General features: G+C 46.1%; 1 long non-coding RNA gene across 1 annotated transcript in view; it reads left to right on the top strand.

The window, feature by feature from the left end:
- Positions 1 to 11,163, top strand: part of LOC138567140 (uncharacterized) — a 99,851-nt gene extending 88,688 nt beyond the window's left edge. Inside the window, exon 2 of the long non-coding RNA XR_011302112.1 lies at positions 9,831 to 11,163. This is a non-coding gene — a long non-coding RNA (uncharacterized lncRNA). The remainder of the gene's footprint in view (positions 1 to 9,830) is intronic.
- Positions 11,164 to 20,852: the final 9,689 nt, after the last annotated feature.

Raw genomic sequence — 20,852 nt, forward strand, 5'->3', positions numbered from 1 at the left:
GCCGCATTTTTCTTGTGGAACTAAAAGAAATGTTGCTGGGTTGCCTTTTTCATGAAATACAGTTCTTAGCTGCTGTCAGTCAGTGAGGCCCGGTTTCTTCTCCGCCACCTGGAGGATCTGTGATTTCAGCCCACTTTCAATTTCAATAGTTCTCTTGGAAAATGACTGGATTTAGCGCCAAAACAGCACTTTGAAGGTTGCAATTGGTTGGGGAAGCTGCACTTTCGGTTTTTAGCCCACCTCTGTGGCCTTGCTTCATGTTACATGTAACAGCACCCACTGGCATTCTCCTGCAGTGAATTATGTTTTTACCCCAACTTTGACTGTGTGTGGCAGGGGTGTGCAGCCTTTTGTGATGGTGCACCATGCGCAGTTTTGCAAATTTTCGCATGCACAGGGGTTAGCGCATCCATTTTTTGGCTGTTTCTTTCCCCATTGGCAGAGGGGTGCAGTGGGGCGCATCGGCATGGGTAAAAATATCCCACAATACAAAGGGAAAGTAACAAATAAAATAAAAGAGTAAAATTACAAAATCAAAGGAAAGCAAAAACTCTAGAATGCGACTAAATGACTAAGCATAAAGATCATTAAATGCACCCCAAATCCTCCAATATTTATCAAGCTGGTCCTTTGCGTTAAAGGATATTTTCTGTCACCTTGACAGAAGGGACAGACTCTGCAATCAATCATCAATTTTAGGGGAAGTGTCACTAGGAGAAGGGCTCTATATGCCCAGAATATTTTACTTGTAGAAATTCCAATATTTAATGGCATTTTTCTTTTACGTCCAGTAGGACAGTTCTATTCTTAAAGTCAGGGGCGTGGCGTTCCAGAGTTTCGCAGCTTGGCTGGGAAGCTGGTGCCTCCAGATTTTTGTAGTTTGAATCTCTGTATATTTAAGAGGTGGGCATGGGTGGACCGGGTGGGTCTTTGGCTGAGATGTTTTACATATTTGTTAGTTAGATGAAAAATATCTTGCTATTTGCTGCTCAAACGAAGAGTTTAAAGATTACAGTATGTCATTGTCTCCCCTTGTTTGATATTGTAAAGCTAAAGTTATCCCAGGCATTGTTTATGGCTTAGAATGTTGGCATCTAGACGATTGGCCTTTACCCAATTGCTTTCCAACCTCTTTCATAAGATTTGAGCTGGGACTCACATAATTGAGTGCTTGAGTTGAATGGAACATGCTTACCCTGTACCGCAAAATGTTACCTTAACCAGCAAATACTATGTTCGACGTTTTAATCTCTCGTTTGTCTCATGATTCTTGTGCACACTTAAAAGAACACTCCTATATGTACTGTTGATCAACAACAATGCAGAAAATTATGGACACTTCAAGGAATTGGCAAAGATATGCAGACCGGAAGGAGGTGAATGTTGCTTGGTGGTGTGGTCGACAAAGTCGACCAGAGGGGGGACTGAAGAGGGAAAATGGAGACCAAATCCATGCCCCGCACCCCAAGCGCCTACATACAAGAACAACAGGAAGAACAAGGAGCGCACTTATCATTTGAACCAGGCCCCAGCGCACCCATGGGTGACAAATATGCTGAAACACACCCACTTCACCAATAGTGCAACTTCTATGCTACATTAGAATCAATGCTGCAATATCAGAATCTACAAACACAAAAATCCCTGTTTAAAGGCTTGCAAATGCCTATATGAACTAACATGGTCTAAATGCACAATGTAAAGCTATGTTTCAGGAAAATTACAGCTAAGTTCATTTCACTCACTGAACACTGGCTGCGGGAGCCTTATCAACATTCCTCGCAAAAGAAGTCCGACCTGCCAAGGCCGCAAGTTCAAGATAAAATTGCTTTCTGCAGACAGACATTTTTTAATTATCCACAAATGCGAATAAATCACGGCAACCCAGTGTGTTTTTTTTTTCTTTCTGGGAAAGAAAGACATTTTCTCAAGGACACGCACAACATTGAAACATAACTTGTAACAAGCCAGAGCCCAGGTGCGAACTGCTTGTTCAGCTAAAAGTTATGGGAACAAAGTCACATTGCAACAAGATTAGAATTAGGTAATGGGGCTGGCACAGCTAAATCAACCCACTGACGCAGGAGGTTAATATCCAATTATCAGGCTCTCTATAAGGGCTACATATGTAACCCACCACTCTGCAGCCAATAACAGGAGGAGATAGGTTTCTGGGAGCTGATCCAATTCTGTGAGGTCAGCCTGCAGTGTGATTATAAAACTTACTTGCAAGACAGCCCCGGGGGAACGGCGCCTGAATTCGCGGTGTGCACGATGCTTTGTGTGTTTTTTTCTTTTCTTTGCCAGAAATAAATGCAGTTTGAAAACATGCTGCTGCCTGCTTGGCACTCTGTTGCATTTCTGGGGGCCATATGGGAGGTGTTGGGGCCTCCCATAGCTGGTGAGGGTATGGCTGCTGGCCCCCCACTGCCCTGGGGGTGGGGGGGGATCCAGCTTCTCCCCGACAAGTTGGTGCCCTCTGTGAGGCTCATTGCTCATTGTAACATGGGTAATTGAGCTCTGCCTGCGCAAGCTCTGCGATGGACTGAGCTCCCTGCCGCCGACTCAAGGAAGCTGTGAGACCCTCGCCTGCACCTGAAGACCACCGGAAAAACGCGTAACCGGCTAAAGGCTTCGGGGGCCACTTGGAAATACCCCGCTTGAGGGCAGGTGAGAGCCCTGCAGGAGAAGGGGTCCGGTGAAGCGCATTGAGGGAGTGTCCAGCAGTGGTGCAACTGCCAGTGCAGCATAGGAAAATGTAAGTAAACCAGCAACATGGGCTCTGAGGGGGGGAAATGTTTAAAGTAGAAATGTTAAAGTGTTTTTTTTTTTTTTTTTTTTAGGGAGGGATTGTAAATTGGGTGGTGGGTGATTGTACATTGTCACAAAATTCAGCGCATTGGTAGTGATCGGCACGTGAATTGTAGTTGGGACTGGGGTGGTGGCAGTGGTTCCTTCTTGTGTTTTTGAGCATATTGGGTGGGGTAGTGACTCCCTACACATAGAACAGGAGTGCCGCGCTGATTGGTCTAGAACAGGAGTGCCGCGCTGATTGGTCTGGATGGTGATTTCATGTACGGGGTCTGGATTTCCTATGAATTGACGTTATAGATCAATGAGTAGATGAGGTTCCCTGCTAATTGAGCGTTTAGTTCAGTGAGTGGAAGATAGTTGGCTGGTTAAGGTCCCCTGGTGAGGAGCGTATCATGCACTAGGCGACGCAGTGTGTGCAGTCCAATTATAAGAGTTTATTGTGGTTTACCTTGTTCCAGTTGAGACAGGAAGACAGCTGTGGGGATTGTGGGGTTTTATTTTGGGATTTTTGTGGGGTTGGGAGAAATGGGTTATTGTTCTGTGTATGCACATTTGTCTGTTCATTTGCATTGTGTTTTTAGTTTGGTGACGTCACCTTCAGATTGATGTATAAGGACACAAAGTTTTGATGGTGAGGAGATAGTGGTGTGGTTTTGGATTTGGAGAATAGGTGACCAAGAGGCGGTGTGTGGAAGACACATGCGCAAGATTGTGGGGGTGTGCCGGAGAAGGCAATGGTTTGGTGAAGATGGATTGCACGTGGAGTGCACTGGCTAAGGTGCGGAGCAAAGAAGGCTCACAGAAGTTGAAAAAATGTTCAATTATTTTCTAACTTTTGCTCCCTGAACAGCGGACTATCGAAATTTTCGAATTGAATAGAGGTAAAATGTATCACACAATACAGAAATGACTCCCCTTCACTTGTTGTGTAGCACACAGCTTCCATGCTGAAATAAGTCAGTAAAACATAGTGTGCAAAGATTCAAAAGTACTGAAGGTAAATTAAAAAGACCATGGCTGCTCATAGGCAGCTTCTCCAGAAGCGTGCAGCAATCGCTAAGGACACACATACACAGCACTTACACGGGAATAGCTTTAAAAGCACATGGCTACAGTTGAACTGTGTGCACGAAGGAAAAGGAAAATGCGAGGGGTCAGCTGATGTTGAACAAACACGAGCAGAGGGAAGAGGGGACTCACCCTTCTGAACCTCCGGGAGTGTAATATTTGATGACACAGGGGCAGAGAAAGGCAGATGAGGACAAGTAGGCACAAAATAAATCATTCAAGCATGCGATGGGAGGGGCAGTTAAAAACAGCTTCAATACACACGCACAAGAATCACAATAGCAGTGTCAACAATCACCACAATATGCACCGCCCATGTGGGGAGGATACATGGGGCAGGATGGGATCATTTCAGCAGACACCACAAGCACCAATGCAGGTACTGTCACCACTACATGTACAGACACAACAAATGACAGCACCACTACCCCAGGACTGACTAGAATAACAACACAGGGGCACTGCACAGCAGCCAGCACCCATACAGAACACTGACACAATAGCAATGGTACCGGTTACATGACTGGGTGGGGTCTTCCTGATGGGGAACAAATCTTTCAAAGGACATAGATTGACATTATACCGCTAATAGGACAGCCCAAGACAAACTTGATTTGACTCACTCTGCCACACACACTCATGCTCCGCTTCACCGACAGAGCGGGCGAGACGCGCGCCGACACACACACTCACGCACACTCAATAATGCAGAGGACAATTGCATAGGGGTGGTGATAGGTATCAAAACATTTCCTTTTCTGGGTGACAGTGGGGCGACTAGGCCATGCATTAGGGAAGAGACATTTGTGACATCATGAGCAATGTGGATATGACCACCTTATTAACAGAGAAATCCATAACTTGTTAAACACCAGGCATACACATGTTGAAAGTAAGGAAGATTGTTTAAGAATAATGGGGGTGCACGATACAGAGGGGGGTGCATAATGATAGCGCATCACAAGAGAGTACATTTAGCTACATTTTGAGCACACATCTTTCAGTGAGGAGACTGGGCTCATGAATACACGATTAACACAGAACAATTAAATGAGACACACAAGGTGGAAGAAGGTGCACTTGAGGGGGGAGGACTACATTTCATTGACAGTTCACCACAGGAGGAGAGAAATAGGGGTAAAGGGAGGATGATCTATGTTCCCAACAGAATTAATTTGGCGACAAAAAACAGTGCAAGTGGTACTGCCACTAGCGCTTTTGAAAATAACACTGGCACAAATGCATTAGCCAACACACATAGGGAAAGAGGTCATTGCTGCACGAACTGGAGCATAATGGTTGTATTAAAATTTGAAAGCAGATATTGGGGGGAGAAATATATATTGTTTAAATGTAACAGTAATTAGAAATATATATTGTTTAAATGTAACAGTAATTACAGTAGTGGAGTAATAAAATACTAGACTAAATGAGTAATTAACAGAGTAGGTAGGCTTTAAAAAGTGGACATGGGGTGGGATAGAGAGAATGGGAGCAAATTGGTAGCGGATTTCATTAGTACCAGCTTAAAGTGCCTGCAGTTCACTGCAAGGCACACCCTGAGAAGTGAGAGAGGAGCCATAGAAAAAAAAAAAAGTTTTAAAAACCCTGCGATTATCTTAACTAAGTAACATGGTGCACTTAATTTAGAAACACAGCCACCCTATATGACAAATTTACCACCCTGATGTTTCCCTATTTAGCTTGTCAGTGCCTGATGCCCCACGGGACAAAGGCACGCACTATAAATAACTTATAACAAAAGCACAGTAAATACAAAGATCCAAAGGCCCATTTGTACACTAGCACCCAAATTGCATATATATGATCCAAGTGTGTAATGAGTATCTTCACAAAAATTAAGTGCCTACCCATTTTCTGGGTACATTCCGAATTGTGTAATCATTTACAGTCAGACCGCCATTGAACGCCACCAGGTGGTGACAGGATGGTGCATAGGTGTACCATTGGCTCCTCCCACTAGGACACTGAATAATGTGAGAGTAGTGCAGAGAGGTTAGGTCAAGAAAATGAAGAATATGTAAATTCTCAGGTCTCAAGCGCTTCCATTTCATTTCTCGCCAGATACAAAGGACCCAGGGCAGGCCTGAAGACAACGGACAACCAACACCCAATGGCTATGGACTACAGTGGGACATTTTCCCCTCCTGACAGACTTTGTCAGAAGTGTAAGGCGTCAAGCCCTACAAAGCGGTGGCCACCCTGGCAACGAGGGAGCAACGATCAACAGGGCCAACGCAAGAGATTTTCATGAACTGCAAAATAGCACGAACTCTCCCGAGTTAGGGAAACATGGCCATCCCATGGTCCAACGCACACTAGCAACTAGAATAGGGACAGACACACGCATTTCCAAAGTTTAATTGAGTGTCATATTACATTTTGTGCACCTACAGCTGTAACACTGTTTTGTTTCTTCTCCTTTCCCCGCACATGCAGGTTGTTGCGTATGTATGCTGTTAGAAATGTGTAGGAAATTTCCTTAATGTTATCTTCCATTAGAAACTGTGAGGCCTACTGATTAAAACATTGTGTAGCATTCCCCACTCAATTGCCCACCCTATCAAGAACCTCAGACCACTTAGAGCATGTTTCCCTGAAGTATATTTCCTTGCTTCCATTGAATAAACAGCCCAAGATTTTCCCTACCCATAATGAGAAATTTTGAAAACACGAAATGTCCAGGGGGAGGTTTGATTTTGCCCTTAGTGATTGTTTAGTTCGCGGAGCTTGAGGTTACTAACATGTACTAACGTATTAACGCTTTTCTTGCGATTTTCAGGCGGGCAACTTTATCATCTCATCAGCTGCAAGGACCCAGCAGCGTAAGTGGTTATCGGCACGCAAATAAGGACTTTTACCTTCACGATGGGACTATTAATGATGAACGAAATAATGGGGGTGGTAATTTGAAAATTAGTTGTAATAATGAGCATTACCGCTGTATCCCCTGCTAACATTCACTAACCTAACCAGGAACAGTTACGGCGTCAGTGGGTAAGGAAAAGCTGCTGCTAAAGTAAGGAGAGTTAAGGGCAGACACAAGGGGAGTAAAACATACGCATAACACACATATCAGAAGTGACCAACAACATGCACACATGTACAAAATTGGTAGGGACACCACTGGAGAGAGCTGTCCTGACTGTTCTTTAACATATGCCGGAAGAGAATTGATTACAACAGAACTTACTACAGCAGAGCACGACGCCCATGTATGACAAGGTGTGAAGAAGATTGCAAGGGAAGGCAGCAACATTGAGATTGAAAATAAAATAAATAAATAAATAATAAAAGAAGAAAAGAAAAACAAAAAGAGAGAAGAAAAAATAAAATGAAAAGGACAAAAATATGATAAGTGCCTAACAGTGTGGGAGAAAAGAGCAAAGATGGTCACTGAAGAAGGACGTATACTGTTAAGGTACCAACGTTGTGTTACCAGCACAACAGTGACAAGAAGTGGACAATCATGCTGGATGCAAGAAGGTTGAGAGAAGTTGCGAGATGAGAGCAGGAACATCACTGCTTATGGACTACTATTGAGCACATGCATCCAAAGGTCAAGAGAAACTACCACTGAATTGGGGAAGAGAGTGTTCATTGGTGCGCATCAGCATGCCCTTGTTGGTGATGACCAAGGAAGATGTGGAGAGTGACACATTCACCTAGATGGAAAACAACGGAAGAAGAGAAACAGACAGAGAAGTAAAAAGAGGGGGGAATTACTTCTCGAGCGAGAAAGAAGAATGAGTGGGTGCAGTACCAGCATACCAAAGAATGATCAGCAAAAAATGCATCTGAAAAGAGAAAGCAAAGAACTAGCTAGTGCTTGCATGGTGATGGATGACATCATGACTGCCTGGTTGCTTGAAGGTGATAACGGAAGGACGAGTACCGAGCACAGCACCATTGTGCAAGATAGAGATACATTGCAAGAGAACAACAGAAGAAGACATCGGAATTCAAACAAGAGACATGGTGAAAGGAAGAGCCGGACTAAGATAGCGGTGCGCAACATGGTTCCAGCAGTAATAAAGGTGGCCATTCCCTGTGATCAGAGGAAGTACGAAGGGAAGTGAGTGTGGTGGAACACAGAAGGGGAACACTCCTATATGTACTGTTGATCAACAACAATGCAGAAAATTATGGACACTTCAAGGAATTGGCAAAGATATGCAGACCGGAAGGAGGTGAATGTTGCTTGGTGGTGTGGTCGACAAAGTCGACCAGAGGGGGGACTGAAGAGGGAAAATGGAGACCAAATCCATGCCCCGCACCCCAAGCGCCTACATACAAGAACAACAGGAAGAACAAGGAGCGCACTTATCATTTGAACCAGGCCCCAGCGCACCCATGGGTGACAAATATGCTGAAACACACCCACTTCACCAATAGTGCAACTTCTATGCTACATTAGAATCAATGCTGCAATATCAGAATCTACAAACACAAAAATCCCTGTTTAAAGGCTTGCAAATGCCTATATGGACTAACATGGTCTAAATGCACAGTGTAAAGCTATGTTTCAGGAAAATTACAGCTAAGTTCATTTCACTCACTGAACACTGGCTGCGGGAGCCTTATCAACATTCCTCGCAAAAGAAGTCCGACCTGCCAAGGCCGCAAGTTCAAGATAAAATTGCTTTCTGCAGACAGACATTTTTTAATTATCCACAAATGCGAATAAATCACGGCAACCCAGTGTGTTTTTTTTTCTTTCTGGGAAAGAAAGACATTTTCTCAAGGACACGCACAACATTGAAACATAACTTGTAACAAGCCAGAGCCCAGGTGCGAACTGCTTGTTCAGCTAAAAGTTATGGGAACAAAGTCACATTGCAACAAGATTAGAATTAGGTAATGGGGGCTGGCACAGCTAAATCAACCCACTGACGCAGGAGGTTAATATCCAATTATCAGGCTCTCTATAAGGGCTACATATGTAACCCACCACTCTGCAGCCAATAACAGGAGGAGATAGGTTTCTGGGAGCTGATCCAATTCTGTGAGGTCAGCCTGCAGTGTGATTATAAAACTTACTTGCAAGACAGCCCCGGGGGAACGGCGCCTGAATTCGCGGTGTGCACGATGCTTTGTGTGTTTTTTCTTTTCTTTGCCAGAAATAAATGCAGTTTGAAAACATGCTGCTGCCTGCTTGGCACTCTGTTGCATTTCTGGGGTCCATATGGGAGGTGTTGGGGCCTCCCATAGCTGGTGAGGGTATGGCTGCTGGCCCCCCACTGCCCTGGGGGTGGGGGGGGATCCAGCTTCTCCCCGACAAAAGAACTGGTCACCAAGTGTAATGCTTTATTGAATCATCTGGTAGTCCCTCTCGCTATGTTTGTAGCTAATTGTTTTGATTAAAGGCCAAGTTGTGGGATGACGACTTGATTGCTACAATAGCCACCAACTCCAGCTTTAGGCAATATTAACAAACATTATTACCAAGGAAATTGGGATCATTACTTACTTATCTTCATAGATTTCCCTTAACAAATCTGCAAGGCATTTTTTAAAGATTGTGCTTGAAAATTCTTTTTAACGGTGGGATTCGCTTTGCATGTGTCCCTCACCCTAATTATTGTAGATTCTGCAACAGAACATTTTTGGGAACTGTGCTGGTACCCTCCTGATAAGCATACTTCATTTAGCCAAATTTGTTCATAACATGACTTTTTTAACATCTGACCAATTTTGGCACAGGCTGTTAAATGGTCATGAAACATTGTTAACAATAGCTGTGACTAGAATTGTTATTATACTGTTAGCGTTGAAGTAATGCATTTTTAGTATGAAGTTGATATCTATTTTCTAATGTGAATTTGTACCAAATGTCAGTATTTTATGTCTGTATCATGATTTCTCTTTTTTCTACTTATTCTTTTTCTTCTTCTCTTTTCTCTCTGGATTTTCTCACATTTGGAAAGGCATGGCAGAGCTATTGTGTAGTCGCAGCCCCAAAGACTACCGAAAAACCAGGAAGATGCGTTCTAACACATCCAACAACTGCAAAGATGAACTTTCCTCTTCCCCATTGACTTGCTGATTCCGGATCTTGGCCCTTCCCATTGGATTTTCTGTCTTCTGTGTGCGCACTGAGGCCCATGGGCGTGTTGCGCGTTAAAAGTAAAAACATAACAGTAATAATAACATGGGGTGCCTGATCGTATATATCACTAGGAATAACATGCTGTGACGAACTGTGTGTGACACCAGGTAAGCCTTAGCTGCCCTGGGTCTTTTGCCATTGTCGGGCACATGCAAAGAGAGTGCGTAAAAAGACAGAGCACTGCTACAGGAGACATGGGACTGTAATGAAGGTGCTGATTCAGCACTAGCCGGGGGGCAGGCGCTCCTACCAATTGAGGGAATAAGCGGGATAAGCCAGGACACCTCAGAGGGGGAAATCAAGGGGGACTCTGATAGCTATAACCAGCCTCCGGATCAGGCCTGGGAAAGAACAAGGGGAGGGGGACACTTTATTTATGACACAACATTGACACAAAAAACTTGTATGCATAAGTACGAGAAGGCTGAAACCACAGGTAAGCGCACTCTATGCGGGTGCTACAGGTTGGGCCTCATCCTGAAGGCCCTCTCCAAACACGTGAGCCGTGTACTACGGTTAAAAGAGGGGAGAAGTTGAACAGCACTGTGTGATGTAATCAAGGTCGGCGAGCCAGTCCTGCAGCTGCTGATGGGAGCTGAGGAAGTCAGCCTGCTCCAGAAAAGCACTCACATGACACCAAGGCAGCCTTAAATTGCCCTTTGGCCAGCATTTATGGAAACAGGGAGGTGGAATGGAGGCGCAAACTTACAATCAGATTGTAAGTTCTGGTGTACCTGAAAGGTAACCAACCCCCTGAGTATCCACTACAGTGTTAGAAAGGCTGCTATCTTGCAGGTGCCTTGTGAATGTCTCCCTTCCCACTAGTTCGGGGTGTCTCGTTCTTCCTTCCGCTTTGGTGTTGGCCATGGCAGATGAATAAAGGATCGGAGGCCAGCACAAATATGTTATTACAAATTGTAAACTGCTTGCGGTTGGAGTGGAAAGCAATATGTATTTTAACCAGTAAGCTTTGTTGAAACTGCAAAGATGGGAAGTTTGAAGTGCAACTGTTTCTAACTCCATGAACATTGTATAGCAGTATAAAAGCAATTTTCGCTGTGTGCCAGTTTGTTGGGTCTCATCAACCAGTTCTGTTCCACAGTTCTGTTTGATGTGTGCTTGCCCAGCTGTAATAAACAGCATTGCTTTTTGCCCAGTGTGCGCTCCTCTTTGGACTACTTGTGGTAACTATACATTACGAGCTTTGGAGGACCCCTGGTACATTTTTGGAGGCACGAGTGAGATCCTCAATTCTCTCGGGCAACTGAGGCTATTCTGGCTGCCCTCCCTGGAGGCATGGGGCCGGTGACAGCAGATCTGAACTACGTGCATCACCAAGGAGGCCCTGCAGACATTGAGTTCACAAAGGTCTGCCTGGTCCTGAGCACAGCCCGCCCTCAGGGGGAGGAGTGAGCCCATACCTGAGGCTCTGTGCCAAGGGAACTCGAGGATCTCTAGGATGTGAGTGTAACCGTGCAAAAAAGCTTTGCATCGTGGTTGCATGCCCACGGAGGTGGGAGGACCTGCATTTTCTCGTGTTCAGGATGCACCCTCAAGATGGGAGGATGATCGGCCGTAGTAGTATTAGATTTTAGCACATGCCACCCTTTAGGGAGTGGCCGTGGGTTCGCCTGCATTAGAGCAGGAGAGGTGCATAGCAAGAAGCGAACCATGTTAGATGGGAGTTGCACATAGCACCAGCGATTATATAGTTGCACCATTGGGTGAAGACCAGTGTCATTTTTATTGCATAATTGTTTCAGAGGTAAAGAGAGGGACACACGCATGGTAGTTAGTGTCATTCGCATTGTTTTGTGGTGTTGGCCCAAGGTTGAAGGGTCAACCTTGAGAGGTACCTTGTGAATAATAACAAGCTTGGGATATTAGCGGTAAACGAGTGAAAGAAGTGAAGGTGACTCAGCGCTGATCTTTAATAACATAGGGAGAAGGTGAGCCCATGGAGAGGGGTGTTGGTTACTAACACTGAGTGAGTGGACGGGGCTGAGGAGAAGGCCAGTGTGACGAGTGACAGTGCTTGGTGGGCCTGTGTAGTAGGCAGAGTGAAAGAAGTGGGAGGTGAGGGATCAGTACTGAGTGTGGGTGTTGCAGGGAAAAAGGGAAGGGGTGTCTGGGGTGATTGGGACATAGAAGAAGGGCAGCCAGAGGGCGAGAATTAATGGCCTATCTAGACAGCTTCCTCACTCACATGTGCAAAAATGTGCCCCAGTATTGAGATAAAATATTAAAATATCATTTTCAGTGGACCTAGGAGACTGCAGGACAGTGTTTTCATGCATGACCCAGAGAAGGACTCGTTTGATAGTAGAATAATAGAAAACATGTCCTTGTACTTGTTAACAAAATACAAGGCTTCCAAATTGACAAGTAGGCAGAATATATTGGGGTTTTGGAAATTGTATGATGAGACAAAAGGGAGGCAAGTGAAGAAGGAGGAAGAGGGGACAAAGGAAGGGGGCAGACCAAGATCTCCGCCCCCGCCCTATTGTGTCTATCCAACATTGTGGCCCTCAGCGGGGTATACAAACCCACAGCGGGAAAACCCAGAAGGGGACAAAGAGACAACATAACAAAAGAGGGACAGAGACGCACAGCGGGAGGAGGTACACAAAAGGAAGGAAAGGAAACACTTAGCAGACATTGAAAAGAACAAACAACAGCAGGTGGATGCAGGTGGTCTCAGGAGGATAGCACAGGGCAACGTGATCGCCTTGGAAGCAGGACGACACAGAGCAGCACAGGTTTTATCCCCGGGTCTGCGCTTAGAAACCTCTGAGTATTAAGCATGCTATAAATAATATCATATCATATCATTATTCAACGAAGCGGAGAGGGTGATAGAAGAGGAGGTGCAGAGGAAAAATAAAGGGGACCAGGAAGAATGGTTGTCGGGGACGATAACCTTTAGACTAGATGACGAGGAGGAAGAAGGGAGACGGAGGGGACAAGGGTAGTGCAGCCCCAAATGCACACCAGAGGTAGCCCCCGTACCACGTCGCATGGCTGTCCTTGGATGTGCATGTACTTCAATTTTGCCTACTATGTCCACTTGCACACCAGGTGTAGCCTCCCGTACCATTAAGGCGTGGCTTTACCTGAATGTGCATGCACTTCAATTTTGCCTACTATGCCCACTTGCACACTAGGTGTAACCCGCGTACCATGAGGCGTGGTTTTACCTGAATGTGCATGCAGTTCAATTTTACATACTATGTACACTTGCACACCAGGTGTAGCCCCCTGTAACATGAAGCGTGGCTTTACCTGAATGTGCACACACAATCTTCCATTATGCATTTCACTATTATGTTCACACTCATACCCGTAACTAGCGCCTAGATGCCTCAGGGCTTTGTGCGCTGCTATAAATGTAAAAATAAATAAATAATATAATTATGGCGCATTAGATACATGTGCCTGTTTCACCACGGTTGGTATTATTGTCCTCTAGCTCTTTAAGTGGGGTAAGATGTCGAAGGGATGGCGCTAACCACTAGGGAGCTCATTTTCAATGTCCCCAGAGTGTAAATGTAGGGGCAATGTTACGCCTGTCTTAACGCCTACATTCATGCGCTGCGGTATTTTCATTGTTTTTGAAGGTGGAGGCGGAACAGGAGTTACTTTTCCACCTCTCGTTTGCCCTCCACCTTCGAAAACAACTTGGTTTCACACCACCATGAGGTTTTCATGCTGGTGTGCAACCAATGATTTCCCATAGAAGCCGTCTGCTTCTTTGCAAAAAGCAGGTGGTTGCCATAGGACATCGTTGTAAACGTTGCATGCCATACGTACATAGCAGGCACCGTTTACTCTGTTTGCACCTGGAGAAGTGTAAAGAGTCTTTACACTTCTCATTTGTATTCTGCAGTGCAAATGACGAACTTGCCCGTAACTTTGCACATGAGGATCTGTGGGAAAGGAGTTCCCGGTTCTCCAGAGCACAGACCATGGTACTGTAATTTTAGATTTTTATGAATTTTTGTGGTGCTTGCACCGCAAAATTGCTGAAACCATTGTTACAGAAGAGAGAGAATGAAGGGGGATTCTGAAGTGAGAATATCTTGTTGGCATAGCAACCGGCAATGCCACGGCATTAAAATGCCAACTGACTAAAGTTTCTTTTCAAACTCCTCTGCCGTACTACCCAATGAGGAGTTCCCCAACAATATGTGTTCCAATCAGCAGCTTTGTAAGAAGCACGTCATGTGCTGGGCTTTCCATTTCCCAGTCGCATAGTAATTTCTACGGTTTCGATATTAGGCTATTTTGGGCTATTGTATGTGCAATTGGGCTTTTCTGGGCTACTTTCTACGACAGATATGTTTTTGTAGTCCTCCCGAGGCAGCCTCTCTACGCACACCTTCTCCCACTCTCTCTATCTCCCACTCCGACTCTCTCTACTAACACCCTCCTACCCCACCTCCATTACATGTGCTGGTTGGGTTTTGATTGGAGTATTTTGAGCTACTTTCGATGAATCCTCCTGAGGCTGCTTTGTTCTTCATGTTTTCTACCCCAAACCAACTAACAAACCACCCATCCACCCCCCACTTCCTCTGCCCCCACCCACCTGACCCCACTCTCTACCCACACACCCTCCTTCCAACACTCTCTTATCCCCCACTCCCTGTCCATTCTCTCTATCAGCACCCACCCACCCTATCTCTATCCCACCCCCTCCCTCGCTCTATTCCCACCCCTGTGCAATGTTCGCTACCCCCACCCACCCCCCACTCTCTTTACCCCTACCCACCTTTCTCCCACTCTCTCAACCGTCACCCACCCATGTTTCCCTTACTCTCTTGACCGCCACCCACCAACCCATATTACATTCTCTTGACCACCACCCACCCACTCTACACCTAGTCTCTACCCACACTCACTCTACCACCACTCTCTCTACCTCCACCCACCCTACCGCACTCTCTCTATCCCCACCCCTGCTCTTGCTATCCCCACCCTCTTCCCCCACTCTGTATCCCACCCAAATCCCACTCTGTCTATTCCCACTCACCCAATCCCCACTCACTCTATTTCGATCCAACCACTACTGTATCCCCACCCAATGTATCCCCTCTTGATATCTCCACCCACTCACCCTAGCCCCACTCCCTCGAAAGCCCACCCTACCCCTTCCCCCACCCAACGTATTCCACTCTCCCCCAACTCTCTCTATCCCCACACAACCACAACCCCCACACCCTCTCGCTCCTCCCCCGCTCTCTCTACCCGCCACCCACCCACACTCCCTCTACACCACCCATCTGACCCCCACTCTCTACCCCATCCATCCGCAATAACCCCTCTCTCTAACCCATCCACTCGATGTAACCCTCTTTGCCCACTGACCCTACCCTCCTCTCTGTACCTCCACCCACATACCCTAATACCCTCTATTCCCCACCCTCCCTACCCCCAATTCAAACAGCTACCCTAGACCCTCTACCCCTTCTCACCTTACCTCTTCCTTCACCCCACCCACACACCATACCCCCTCTTTCTAGCCCCACCCTACCCCTTTGATTCTCCCGCCGCTCCTACCAACCCTATTTTCCCAGCTCTTCCTCTGCTCCTCATCAAGGGCATCCGCTCTCAACAGATTCCTCCCTTGATCTATACTCCTTCCTTCTCATTCTCTTGCACCAGTGCACCCCTTATCACATCCGCCTTGCACCCTGGTGCCTATAAATATAGAATGCAAAGAACAGCAGTAAACCACAAAACGATTGGCTTTGCCCGTGCTTATTTATAGAGTAATTTGTTCAATTTATTTAGCACCGGCCGAGCAAGGAATGGTGGACCATGGTTCACTCATTTTATAGCAGAGCACTACCTGAGTACCAGTCCCGTGCTAATCCCTGTTAATATGGCCCTGCGAGGAATGGTGCACGGCACTTCTTAACCCTGAGCATATTACCTGCTACATACTTACCAATGTTCATGCAGTCAACATTTACAGACTATTTGTGAAAATATGCAGAAATTCGAAAACTATAGTGAAAGTCTGGAACGTCTGTAGTTACAGAAGGGAAATCTATACATTTCAAAATCTGCAGATCATTTGGAAATCTCTGCTCGCAAGAAATCAGCACTTACAGATATGGATGATCTCTATGGTTGCCATCTAATGTACTATGAGGGGTTTACCTTCTAGCCATCTTGTAGATTCACTTTATCATGAATTCTTTGTATTAATAATATGTTTTTCTTTTAATAGCTATACCTCAGATTTATGTGGGTTAAATGATTATTAGGTAAATCTATTGTCATGTTGTGGACATTTCCTCATCGTTATGTATAAAACGGGGCTAGGGTTGGGGGGCCGGTTGGAGGAAGTGACGGGCAGGAGGCAGGAAGCCTCAGGGCACATACTTTTTAAAAAAAACGAATTTTATTGATTTTATTCAAACAACAAATAACAAACCCAACTGGGCATACAGTGGTTACATATCTTGCTCGTAAATACACATACATTTTGCTTTTTCGCCCGCTGTCTTCCGCGTCCCACCCCCCTCCCAAGCCTACCGTCTCCCATTGTTAGTCTCCACCATCTGCGGTGGTGGGGGCCTCTCCCGCCACGTTTATCGAATCATCATCACTTGGTCCATCATACGTGGGCCCAAACAGTCCTGCTATTAGCTGTCTCCAACCCACCAGTGCTCCGGCTTCACCCTCTATGTCTCCTTTGCATGCTTCCTGCCATGCCACTGTTTCTGCCTCGGCCCACTTCTGCAAGTCGCTCCACCATGTCTCCACTTTGGGCTTGTGGCATGCTTTCCATCCCATCGCAATCCTTCTCTTCGCCAATACATATGCCAGATCTTTCAATTTGCCCACATGTTTGAGCTCCTGCGGTCTGGGGAACCCTCCCAACAAACAAGCCCACGCCGTATCCACCTTCATACGGATCCCCTTGTCTTCCATTTTCTGTGCTATATCTCTCCAGTATTTCGCTATCTGGGGACATACCCACAACATATGCACCATCCCTGCGTTTTCTTCATTGCATTTGGGACACACCTGGCTTCCAGCATTCTTAAATTTGGCCACCTTTAATGGCGTCAGATATGCTCTGTGCGTTATATATAACTGTATTTGTTGCAGCCTAGCGTTTCTCGACACTTTCTTGTGATACCCTTGAGCCCTTTCCCACATCCCGTCACTCATCACATCTCCCACTTCCTCCTCCCAGGCCAGTCTAAGCTGCACCACTTCCTTGCCCACTTGAGTCATCATCATCATTTCGTACACTCTAGATGTTTCATGTCACCTTCCGCTATATCATATATCACATCTAGTGTGGTGTCCGGTTCCTCTGCGAGTTCCACATCGGGCCAGGTATCTTTAATTCGTTGTACCATCCTGTGATATGTAATATATTGCCCAGTGCTCAAACCCGTTTGTTCCACCAGATCCTCAAATTCCAGTATTTTCCCCTCGTGCCACACATCCCCCAAAGTTGCAATTCCCACCGGTTCCCAATACTTCCTAATCCTTAACCTAAGTTGCTCTTCTGTTCCCATCATTGTAACCAGTGGGATTTGCGGTGAGCACAGGGCCGGATTATTCATCAACCGGTACGCCCCCTGCCACATCCCCCACCCAAGACCCAACATCCCCAAGCGAACTCTTATCTCCCGCTTGGGTAACCATATCATTTCTCTCAAAAAGTATGGGGAGCAATCTCCCTGATGCAGTTTATGTTCTAAGGTGGGATCAGCAGAGAGCCATTTGGCTACATGTTGCAACTGGCTCGCTACATAATATACTTCCTAGTTAGGTAATTTGAAGCCTCCTTTCTCATGTGGGTTTTCGAGGTTCCATAGGGCTACCCTGTTCCTCATCCCGTACCATAGGAATTCCCTGCATATACTGTCTAGTTTAGTAAAGAATTGCCGGGGTATGGAGTATGGGATGTTCACAAAGCAATGCAATAGTCTGGGCAATGCCACCATTTTGAGCATCGCCCCCGTCCCATCATTGCTAAGGGGAGTTTTGCCCAGAACGTCATGCTGTTTTCCAGTTTCTGAACCGTTCTTACTGTATTATGCCTATGTTCGGCTTCTACTGTATGATGTATATCTATCCTCAGATACCTAAACGTTGTGGTCTCCCACGGTATCTGGAGTACCGGCAAATTCTTCGCCAAGAGCCCTCTGTATCTACCCAGCGGAAACACACAGGATTTTTTGGGTTCACAGCTCTACCTGAGAGTTCAGCAAACCTATCTATCACTTCTAATACATACTGCAGATTCTCCTCTGGGTAGCGCAAATACAATAACATGTCATCTGCGTATAGGGAGATTAAGTGTGATGTTTCCCCAACAACAACGCCTATTTCGTCATATTGCTGTCTCGGATAAATCGCCTGGGGTTCTAAGGCCAGAATATATAACATGGGGGACCAGGGGCATCCCTGTCTGGTCCCCCTACCAAGTTGCCACCTTTCAGAAACCACAGTTCCTGTCTTCACTCTCGCTAATGGCTCGCTATAAAGAAGTTCTACCCAGTGAAGATATCCTGGTCCCATACCATAGCTAGCTAGGGCCGCCTTCAGCCAGGGCCACTTTACCGAGTCAAATGCCTTTATCGCATCCAGCGACACTATCGCCATTTCACTAGTGTTCCCTTCGGTATGTTCAATCACTCGATGGAGTCGCCTTAAATTGTTTGAGATATTTCTATTCGGGACATATCCTGATCAGGGTGAATTAATTTGGTTATGACCTTTTTCAATCTGTTTGCCACCACCACTGTTAAAATCTTACTATCTTGGTTTAACATAGATAGGGGTCTATAGGAACCACAGTCACTACCAGGTCTATCTGGCTTGGGGAGTGGTATAATAACTGCTTCACGCAGCGATTCCGGTAGTCTCCCAACTTCATATGCTTCGTTAAGCATTTCCAGCAGTGGGGGGAGAATCTCTGCTTTATATGCCTTATAAAATTCACTCGGGAGTCCGTCATGGGCTTTTGCACGTGGGCAGCTGCCTCACTACTTATTCTAGCTCTTCTAGAGTGATCGGGGCATCCATCATCTCTCTTTCTTCTACACTAATTTGGGGCAGCCCAATATCTTCCAATACGTCTCTTATTTCCCCTCTCTCGCTTCCCTTCTCATCTCCATAGAAGCGTCTATAGTAGTCTACAAATTCTTGGTTGACCCCCTCCTGAGTTTCCAACACGTCGCCATTATCTCTCACCATTGTTCTAATTGGGGGCCTAGGAGTCTCGTTTTTGTAAAGCCATGCCAGGAGTCTTCCTGATTTGTCACCTCCAGCGTGCTGTCTTTCTATGTACTTTTTATAGTTAAGGTTACATAATCTCTCCCAACATCCTGCACATTTCTGCTGCAGGCCCAGAGCCTTTTCCATATCTGCCTTAGTGTTACTGCCTTGTTCTAATACCCTCTCCAATTCCTTCTCGGAGTCCTGTAGTTCGGTCAGAATCCCGTCCTGCAGTCCTTTAGACTTGGCTATGGCTATTCCTCTCACCACCACTTTAAAAGCTTCCCAGAGTGTGCCTGCTGTCTTTACACTGCCAGTATTTATCTTAAAATAACTTATTATTTCCCCCCGCATGTCCTCCCTGAATACGCTGTCTTTAAGAGCTTCTGCACGCAATCGCCACGTGTGTATCCTCCCCTTAGGGGGTCGGTATTGCCATGTTAGCAACAGTGGCGAGTGGTCCGAAAGGACTCTAGCTTTGTATTCCGCCTGCGGTATTTCGGTCAGCAACTCCTGCGTGACAAACACATAGTCCAATCTTGTATGTAGGCCCTGTGGGGCCGCATAATCTGAATAGTGTCTATCCTGCGGATGGCACGTTCTCCATACATCGGTGAGCCCAAACTCCGCCAATAGAGCATGTAGTGCCTTTGCAGCCGGGGTGGGTTTAACTATTTTAGTGTCTGACCTATCTATGGTGGGGTTCAACACATAATTGAAGTCTCCCCCCCACAATATGGCCCCTCCCACGCTGCCGCTGAGCTTACTACACAGGGTCCTAAAATACGCAGCTGTATCTTGGTTCGGAGCATAAGAATTCACAATGCAGGACTCTCTGTTTTCCACCATCCATCTCAGAACCACCATCCTAGCATCTGCCTCTACCTGCGAGTTCAGCATCTGGAACGGAACATGCGGGGCCACCCATGTGATTACCCCTCTTGCATAGGCGGAGTATGTTGCCCCCACTATCGTCCCTCTCCATATTTTCCATATCACTTCTAGTTTATCTTTCATTAAATGAGTTTCTTGTAACAGGGCTATATCCACTTTCTGTCTGCGTAGGTACATCATTACTTTGTTCCGCTTCAGATAACTGTTGAGCCCCCTAACGTTCCAAGTGACTATCTTAAGGTCTCCCATTTAGTTTCCCGTGAGGTGTAGGCTTACCCCTTAACACTACCCCAACTATAACAAACCACAGCACACAACCCCTTCCCTCCCTCTACCCCACCCTACCCCAACCTCAACAGTTGCCCAGCTCCATCCCTGGATCTCAGGCTCCCCCGCGTTTGGGCCTACCCTGGTACTCCGGGCAAGACCCCAGCAGGGCGTCACCGCACTATCGGTAACCTAACTAAACTATAAATGGGGGATGTACAGGTTGATCCTGCAAGGCTCCTAGTTAAAGTCTAAATCGCAATGTTCGCAGATCATGAATGTATCTCATCCCGACAACACCATTCCGCTGGCTACTGCGGTGACTATATTCGAATCCCTTAGTCTTATGTTCTGAGACCCCCCGGTGCCCCTCTCGTACATTACTTTTCCGCGTCACCACCTTCTCCTGTCCGAACGTCCGACTCCTGGG

The sequence above is a fragment of the Ambystoma mexicanum genome, chromosome 1p, assembly GCF_040938575.1.
Source record: "Ambystoma mexicanum isolate Mex_15411 chromosome 1p, UKY_AmexF1_1, whole genome shotgun sequence".
NCBI lineage: Eukaryota > Metazoa > Chordata > Amphibia > Caudata > Ambystomatidae > Ambystoma > Ambystoma mexicanum.